Raw genomic sequence first — 7970 nt, 5'->3', positions numbered from 1 at the left:
TCCAGCACCCACAGGAGGTGACTAATAAGTGCCGGTAGCTTCAGTTAGCTTCAGTTCTGGGGCATCTGACACTCCCTTCTGGGCCCTAGGGCTACCGGTACACTTGCAATACACTTCCTTCACCTCCCCACCCCCCCACAATTAACAAGTCACTCAGGTGTTAGGCCAAAAGCATCACAAAGGAGATTGTGACTGGAGGATCCAAAGGAGCGTTCGCTCTCACTACAGACCGCTCTCTGACCTGGCTCCTTAGGGACCTTAAAGGACATGCTCCACGGGAGCTGGCTCATTGGGTGGAAGGTCCTTACAGCCACGTCGGATGACCCGAGCTTAACCCCCCAGAATCCACAGGGTAGAGAGACAGAACTGACTTTTGCCAATTTGTCCTCTGATCTTCACACTGGAGCTGTGGCATGTGGATGTGGACATAGACACAGACACACAGACACACACACACACACACACACACACACACACACACACCACACCAGTGAATTTACACAAAATAAATAAAGATGATGACTCATTGATACCTTAAAGGGAAAACTCCGCACAGGCGAGGATGTTAGTCTTGGCCTGGAAGGAACCATTTGCCCAAGTTTGGCTGACAGAGAAACTGAGTTCTAAGTACAGAGAGACTGAGTCACAGCACAGAGTCTGACCTGTGAGGATGGAGAGACTGAGACTGAGTTGAAAACACAGCCATGAAGCACTATCCTCCAGCTCTCTATCCACAGAGGCAAACAATTGCAAATGGAAAGCACTACAAGTATTTTAAAGAATGGAACGCTGAAATTGTGAAGAGGCGTTTGTTTTTGTCTTTCAATATAATTGTTTTTAGAAAGCATTTAGAAAGGAGGCACTTAGGGGTTGGAGAGATGGTTCAGCGGTTAAGAGCACCGGCTATCCTTCCAGAGGACCCAGGTTCAATTCCTCAGCACCCATGTGACAGTTCACAACTGTCTGTAACTCTAGTTCTAGGGGACCCGACACCCTCACACCATATACGTAGGCAAACACCAACGCACATAAAATAAGGGCAGATTTAATTGACTCAGGAGGGTGTACGTCTGTGCGAGTCAGATGCAAAAATGAGCCATCTCATAGGATGGACTGGAGCATCCATCAACAGGGCCTCCTGGAACCAATTCCCTCCAGGTTCCTGGGGCAGGTGACCAGAAGAACGTTTTAATCTAAGCCTACCCAAAATAAGGCCTATCTTCTTTCTTTGAAGAATTAGGGGAAGGGCTGGGGAAGGAAAGCCTCACATCTTTCCTCTTGTGAAAGCTAAGGTCAGAGAAACCAGCCCCATCCCATTGTGTTCCCAAGTACTTCCTCTTGAGGTCCGGGGAATGAGGTGGCGGTGGGTAACAGCAGCATGTGAGATTCTCATCAGCATCCGCAGGAACTTTGAAAGATCAGCAGTGAAACTATATTTCTTTATAAAAATTACGGTGTGCCATTGCTCGATCTGAGTTCACAGCCTATCATGATAGGAATTAGAATCTATCATTGTACATTTTTTACATTTTACCTCCTATATACTACACGTATCAAATTTTCCTGAAAAATCCTTGTTTTCTTGACGAGGGATATTTTGAATTTTTTTTGCATTTGAACTTGTTCTCTCCAGATCCCTCCAAACTCTGCATGTCTTAGTTTATATCATGAACACTATGCACAACTTCTTGCACATTTATTCACTGTGTCCTAAAATGAGCAATGTCGCATAATCGAGATGGTTGGCTGGCTCCGCCCCCTAGCATGAGTCTCGAGGTGTGGTATTCTGCATGTTCACTAGCAAGCTAGAGGATGGGAAAACCCAAAGCTGCTGGATGCATGTGTTAAGAGGAAAGCTGAGGCTACTTGTGAGGCTTCCTTTCTGTTTTATTATTTGGATAATATTTAAAAAGCAAAATTCACACATTCTTTAAAGATACGTTTTTATTTCTTTAGAAGACAAAACGCGAGTTGTTTTCACCGGAATGTCTGCCTCTTTGCTGCTGCGTTAGGTCAAATATTTTCATCTGGTAACTACTAGCAGCTTGAAAACAGTTTTATTAATTAACAAGCGGTGATGCACTATATCATCACATCTTTAGAGCTCTCGCGCCAGCTAGTGGTAGCAAGGAGGAACTGCAGGTCTCGCTCAGATTCTGAACTCTTGTTTTTACCACAAGCCTTCCCCTGTATCTTCCCATCGTTTTCTTCATCAACATAATAGGGAGTCGTTGCAGTTGGTCATCGAGGAGTAGACGACGGGATTATAGTTGAATTTAGATAAACCAGTAGTCCGGGGGCAGAGAGAGGAAAGGCCAGACACATGCAACCGCTTTCCCAAAGGATTTGAGATCATGTATTTATTTAAATATTCCTGGCATTCGATGGAGCAGGTCAGATTTTGCCAATGAGTTTCGAGCCTTTTGTTTTCCGTTTGTAGACACGTTCGAGTCTGTACCTAAGCCACGGGGTAACTATGAGCCCAGACAGCACTGAGGACATGCTGTAAGTGGAAATGTATGTTTGCTTCGAAGCTGCCAGTGTTTCTGGTGTGCACAGGAATTCTGAATACTTAGCAGAGCAGAAACCTCTGAGGATGGCATTTGTATCTGGTACCCTATATGGAAAAAAAATACTAAAGGTACATGTAAAGGACACTTTTTAAGCACATTTAGGTGTGGAGCTCAATCTCCTCTCAAATAGAAGCACGTTATGATGGTTTTTGGGGAAAACCGAAAATGAGGCACTTATTTTAAGAACAAAGACTCTTTGGCAGGCTACTTCTTTCATTTAATTAAGCAATATCTGATCGTACTGGGGTTACAGAGGTCGCTAATAAATAAATCCCGAAGCAGAGACGTTGTACTCATTAAATGGTAGGAGCTCTTTATAACTCTATCGTTTATTGCTAAAAATCAATATTACTAATAATATTACGTGGAATTTATTATGAAAACAAGCTGTGGGTAATGAAGGACTTTTCTTTAGGCTTTCATTTGCAGATCTGTGTCAGTTATGGAGAACAAGGGCAATCCAAGCGGGGACGTCTTATAATATTTTTAGAAGGTAAGTCTAGCTTTGGAGGTTTGGGGAGGAAGAATTTCTACACTTTAACCTTGCAGCTTGGCTGCTGTGTGTGCTGTTGGGAAATAATGTTGAGACTCTTACTGATGAGAGAGACATCTGACTGCAAAATAGACCTAGGTTATGGTGCTGCTGTATGAGATATTTTAGACCTGCCGAATCTGAGTATTTTGCATAGAAAATTCACCTACTTTCCGCCAGTCTAGTCAAATGTTGCCTTCCCCTTTCTGCATGTAATCTGTTAAACTTTGATGTGTAAGGACATTTTTTTTTTTAAGTTTTCTCTTCTCTCTCTCTTCACTTTTTACCTCTTAAGACGGAAGTCAAGCTTCTACAGTTGACTAAATTTCAAATCGTTCCTGACTGGGGTACCATTGTGTCTTTGGAGAAGGACAATTGATTTCACTAAGGCTATATTGATGACCGATGGAGAAGTGGAAGATGGTTGAATTACCATAAATATTTGAGAATCGCACCAAACCAAAACAACTTCCGCCATCAGCTTTGGGGACTGCGGTATTTATTTTAAATGCTGAGTCTGTCATTAGGCATATCTCTAAAACCGTTTAGTGGTTGCTTTAAACTATTTTGATGCCTACTATAATCCTTATATAATTCCCCATATGCTGCCAAGCAAGTGCTACAAAATACCATCCCATCATAATCTGAAATTTGCTCATAAAGATTTTAAGATTATCATTGCAGTGTTATTTCTTATTTTTGAAATCATGCAACCAGAAATTAACTGTATATTGCAAATGAACACATTTAAAGGAAGGAAATCTGAATATATTCTTGAGTTTAAAAAAAAACACCAAAAACAACAAAACAAACTCCAACCACCTCTTTAGAGATCAGTCCATGACTTTGGCATAATGATAACCAGCGAACAACCAGTTCACTCAATTCCAATCTTCCTCGCATGTAAGATGGTCTATAAAATTTTTATAAAAGAAATAAACATTTTTACTGGTGGCCCTGGATGTGACGACATAAAGAGAAACTTACAAATAAACAGACTTGCATGCTCCTCCTGACATTCCCATCAGCAGACGTGAGGCCTCCTAAAATGCAGACACACAGAGTTAAATATTTGTTTGGCTTCCAGATGCCACGGCTGTGAAGCAGCACTGGTTCCCCCGCTCCCCCCCCCCCCCGTCCCCCCCCCCCCGCTCTGGGAGCGGGGAGCCCTCTGCAGAGCAGCCCTTTAGGAGGCATTGGTGCAGGATGAGGGGGCGCAGCTGCCAGCCAAGCCCTGCAGATGGTCCCCCTCATTAGCCTACAGCGCTCCACGCAGCCATCCGGAGGAGGCTTCGGATGGCACTTGGACAAGATGTTAAGCCAGCCTCCTGTTCAATGTCATTACGATTTCTCCAAATCCTCTGCTTAGTGCCGCCCTGCCAGGCTCAGGCCAGGAGAGGTGACAATTCCAGGCCGATGTTCCCAGAGCCGACCTGGGAAACTTCCTAATTCTGGGCTAGCCTGGGCCATGCGCAAACGGAGCATGGCTTTCAGAGGCCAGGCCCCATGCACTTTCAGGCCCACCCTCCCCACCTCCCACCCCTCACCGCCCATGAGATGCCTTGGCAATCTCATTTCTCCTCTTCCTTGTCTGCTCATTAATTTATTAACGTTATGGGATTTTAATTCTGTTTTCTTTACCCTTTGTTTACGAACCAGCCTTGGAATCAGGGCATCCTGCCCGGGCACCGGAAATGTTAGTTAAGTTTAGCAGTCAAGACAGCAGGGGGAGCTCCTACTGTTTTACGGTCTGCAGTTTCTCAAGCTAGATTGGAATAATTATGATAGCTGTGGTCTCACAATGAGAACACGGATGCTTACAGTCTGTGTCCATGGGTAACATAGATGTGCAGAACACAGACAATCACCATGCACTAAATGACTGGAGTATTAAGTTACAGAGTGTCCATTTTTATTCTTTAAGTATCTGAAGTTACCAGGATGCTACCCAGGGGGGAGGGAAGTAGCTGATAAGAACTTGACAGCAAGAGTTTTCCCCTAGTCTTTTAATACGGCAGAGAAAATGCATTCATTGAAATCATCTAACATCTAAATCCCATAATGCTATCCTTGTTTTTTTTTTGTTTTGTTTTTCCAGACAGAGTTTTTCGGTGTAGTTTTGGTGCCTGTCCTGGATCTTGCTTTGTAGACCAGGCTGGCCTCGAACTCACAGAGTCACAATGCAATCTCTCAGCCATCTTCTTGTCACCTCTAGCTATGGCTTAAAACATCTTTCTTTAGATTTATTTTATCGTATGTGCATGCATATCTGCATATCTCTGTTTTCACCACGCTCACGTCTGGTGTCCCAGGTCAGGTCCCCTGGAACTGGAGTTAGGGAGGTTTGAGAGCCACCATGTGGGTGCCAGGAACTGAACCTGGGTCTTCTGCAAGAATAGCAATTGCTGTTACCTGCTGAGCTGTGTCTCCAGGCCCAGCTCCCCCGTCGTCGCCGCCACCTTTTCTGTAACAGAGCAATTGAAACGGATCATTCGGTGGCTTTTTGGAGATGGGCAGAGTCGGGTGAGCCCCTCCTGCAGCCACTGTATTCTAACACGAGCCAGAGTTCAATGCTAAACTTTAAAGTTGATAGCAGTTAAAGCTCAGTGGCCTTTGTATTATATTCTAGAGTTTGAGGAGGTCATGGATCAGTAGCTCTGTGCTACCGTAAGGCAACTTAGGATGCCTGAATTACTCTTTGCTTTGTAAACCATTTTAATGCTTGTGGACATGCACTTTACATATTGTGGCTCACTTATGGCTCCCCTGGAGGGGAGGGAACTCTGGAGTGATGCTTAGGGCCTAACATCAAGATTTGGCTTAGAGTGGTAGAACATTGACTTCACTATGTGATTCACGACTATGGTAAGAATTGTTTTGTAAATCTAAACAATTTCTACTGAGTGATTTTTGGGCTTCATGAGAAATAGCATAAAACTAAGCATCTGCTTTACATTGACAGGGGTGTTGAATATTGGCTTTAAAATATATATATATATATATATATATATATATATATATATATATATGGTAAAAATATAGTTAAAAAAATTAGAACGAAGGGCTGATGAGCTGGCTCCGTGGCTAACAGCACCTGCCTCCAACCCTGACGAGGCAAGTCTGATCCCTGGGATTCACGTGATGGAAGGAGAGATCTGATTTCCATAAGCTGTCCTCTGATGTCCACTAGAGTGCCACGCATCTCCCCACACACATGAAGACACCAAACAAATACACAAAAAGGTATATAAATACCTAAGGATAATGCTGAATTCGACAGCACATAACTATTGTCCCAGGGCTTGGGACCTAGAAGCAGGTGGAATTTTAGGCCAACTTTGTCTGCTTAGTGAGTTTGAGGTTAGTCAGGCTACATATCGAGGCCTTGTCTTGGAAATAAATAAATAACGATTTTTCTTTTCTGAAAAACAGTACCCTATAGGATTCTATGACAAACAGCATTGCCAGTTCTCTCTGTATTGAAAACAAGGCAACCTCCAAGTGACCTGAAAACTGTAGCTAGAGAAGGAAGTCACTTGACACGATCTTGTCCCAAGCCTTGGAGGCTGGGAAAACTCTGTGGACTGGGCGGTTCCCAGAGGGCAGATGCGTCCAGTGGGTCAGAAGCAAACGGCAGTGATGGGAAGTGGCCCATCAGATGAAGACTGGGGGCTGGGCATGTGCACAGGAGCGGTGATTTCTCTGTGATCGTCCCATGGGCTACCGTGAGAGCTAGGGAGGGTTTTGGATGGAGCTATAATAGGAATAATGCTCTGGGCTGATTGATTTGGTACAGTATCCTCAAAGAATTAAACCAATAACACAGCAAGTAGGAAGCAAAATAAAGAATTATAATTGTAAAGCCCCTATTCACGTAGTTTTAATACGATTTAAAAAAAAATCTTCCTTGATGATTGATTGATCAATGGCACAATCCACGAGTAGAGAGTGTGTGGTTATTTTCTTTCCATGACTATTGATAATATCATTCCACATTTCATATTTTATTATTTCAAACGCTAATGTATTTTCTTATTCCTCATTAATCTGATAAAGTTAACAGATATTTTTAAAGTTATTTATTATTATTATTATTATTATCAGTGTGTGTGTGCATGCATGCGTGTGTGCATGCGCAAGCATGCTCATGTGTGATACATCGCAGGCAGTGGTGTGGAGGTCAGAGGACAGCTTTTGGGAGTCAGCTCTCTCAGTCCATGGAACCTGGGGAGCGAAGGCAGTCAGAATTGTGGCAAGTGCTTTGATCCGCTGGGCCATGCCACTGGCAGCAGATACTTAAAATGGGGCATGTGAACTCCCAGACGCAATCTCCTTTGATTGTGCCCGTGACATAGATATGCAGACATGGTTGCAAACTATGGCTGATCAGTGTTTCTGCAAGGAATTGAGGTTGTTTTATGGCTACTTTCATGTACCCTATACTGAGGGACTACAGTGTATTTAGTCACACGCTGGCAGAAAGCGGGGGGTGGTGGGTGGGTGGGTGGGTGGGTGGGATAAATTAGAGTAACATTCAGTTATATCAAGTCTTGTCCAACAATGTCTGTCTTCTTTAAAAAGACTCATACTTTATGGATATGATGTATTGAGTACCTCAATTGATGCAGAAAGATATTACCTACAGTAATACGCAAAAATAAAAGGTGGAATAGCCTGGAGGTGTAGTTGAGCTGTAGATGCTTGCCTAGAAAGCACCAGGCTCTGCCTGGATTCCAACAGAGAGAGATAGGTAGATAGACAGACAGACAGACAGGTAGATAGATAGATAGATGGATAGATAGAGATGAATGAATGGAGAGAGAGAGAGAGAGAGAGAGAGAGAGAGAGAGAGAGAGAGAGAGAGA

General features: G+C 43.5%; 1 long non-coding RNA gene across 1 annotated transcript; it reads right to left on the bottom strand.

Moving 5' to 3' along the window:
- Nucleotides 1–1926: 1926 nt before the first annotated feature.
- On the bottom strand, nt 1927–4817 carry LOC114700791. The gene is made up of 3 exons (XR_003735738.2): nt 4747–4817; nt 4093–4148; nt 1927–2617 (listed from the first exon to the last, which is right to left on the bottom strand). It is a non-coding gene; the product is annotated as an uncharacterized LOC114700791 (long non-coding RNA).
- Between the last annotated feature and the right edge of the window lie 3153 nt (nt 4818–7970).

Source organism: Peromyscus leucopus, chromosome 4 (assembly GCF_004664715.2).
Source record: "Peromyscus leucopus breed LL Stock chromosome 4, UCI_PerLeu_2.1, whole genome shotgun sequence".
Taxonomy (NCBI): domain Eukaryota; kingdom Metazoa; phylum Chordata; class Mammalia; order Rodentia; family Cricetidae; genus Peromyscus; species Peromyscus leucopus.
Note: the sequence above shows the minus strand (reverse complement) of the source record. Positions and strands in the feature narration are given on the sequence as shown.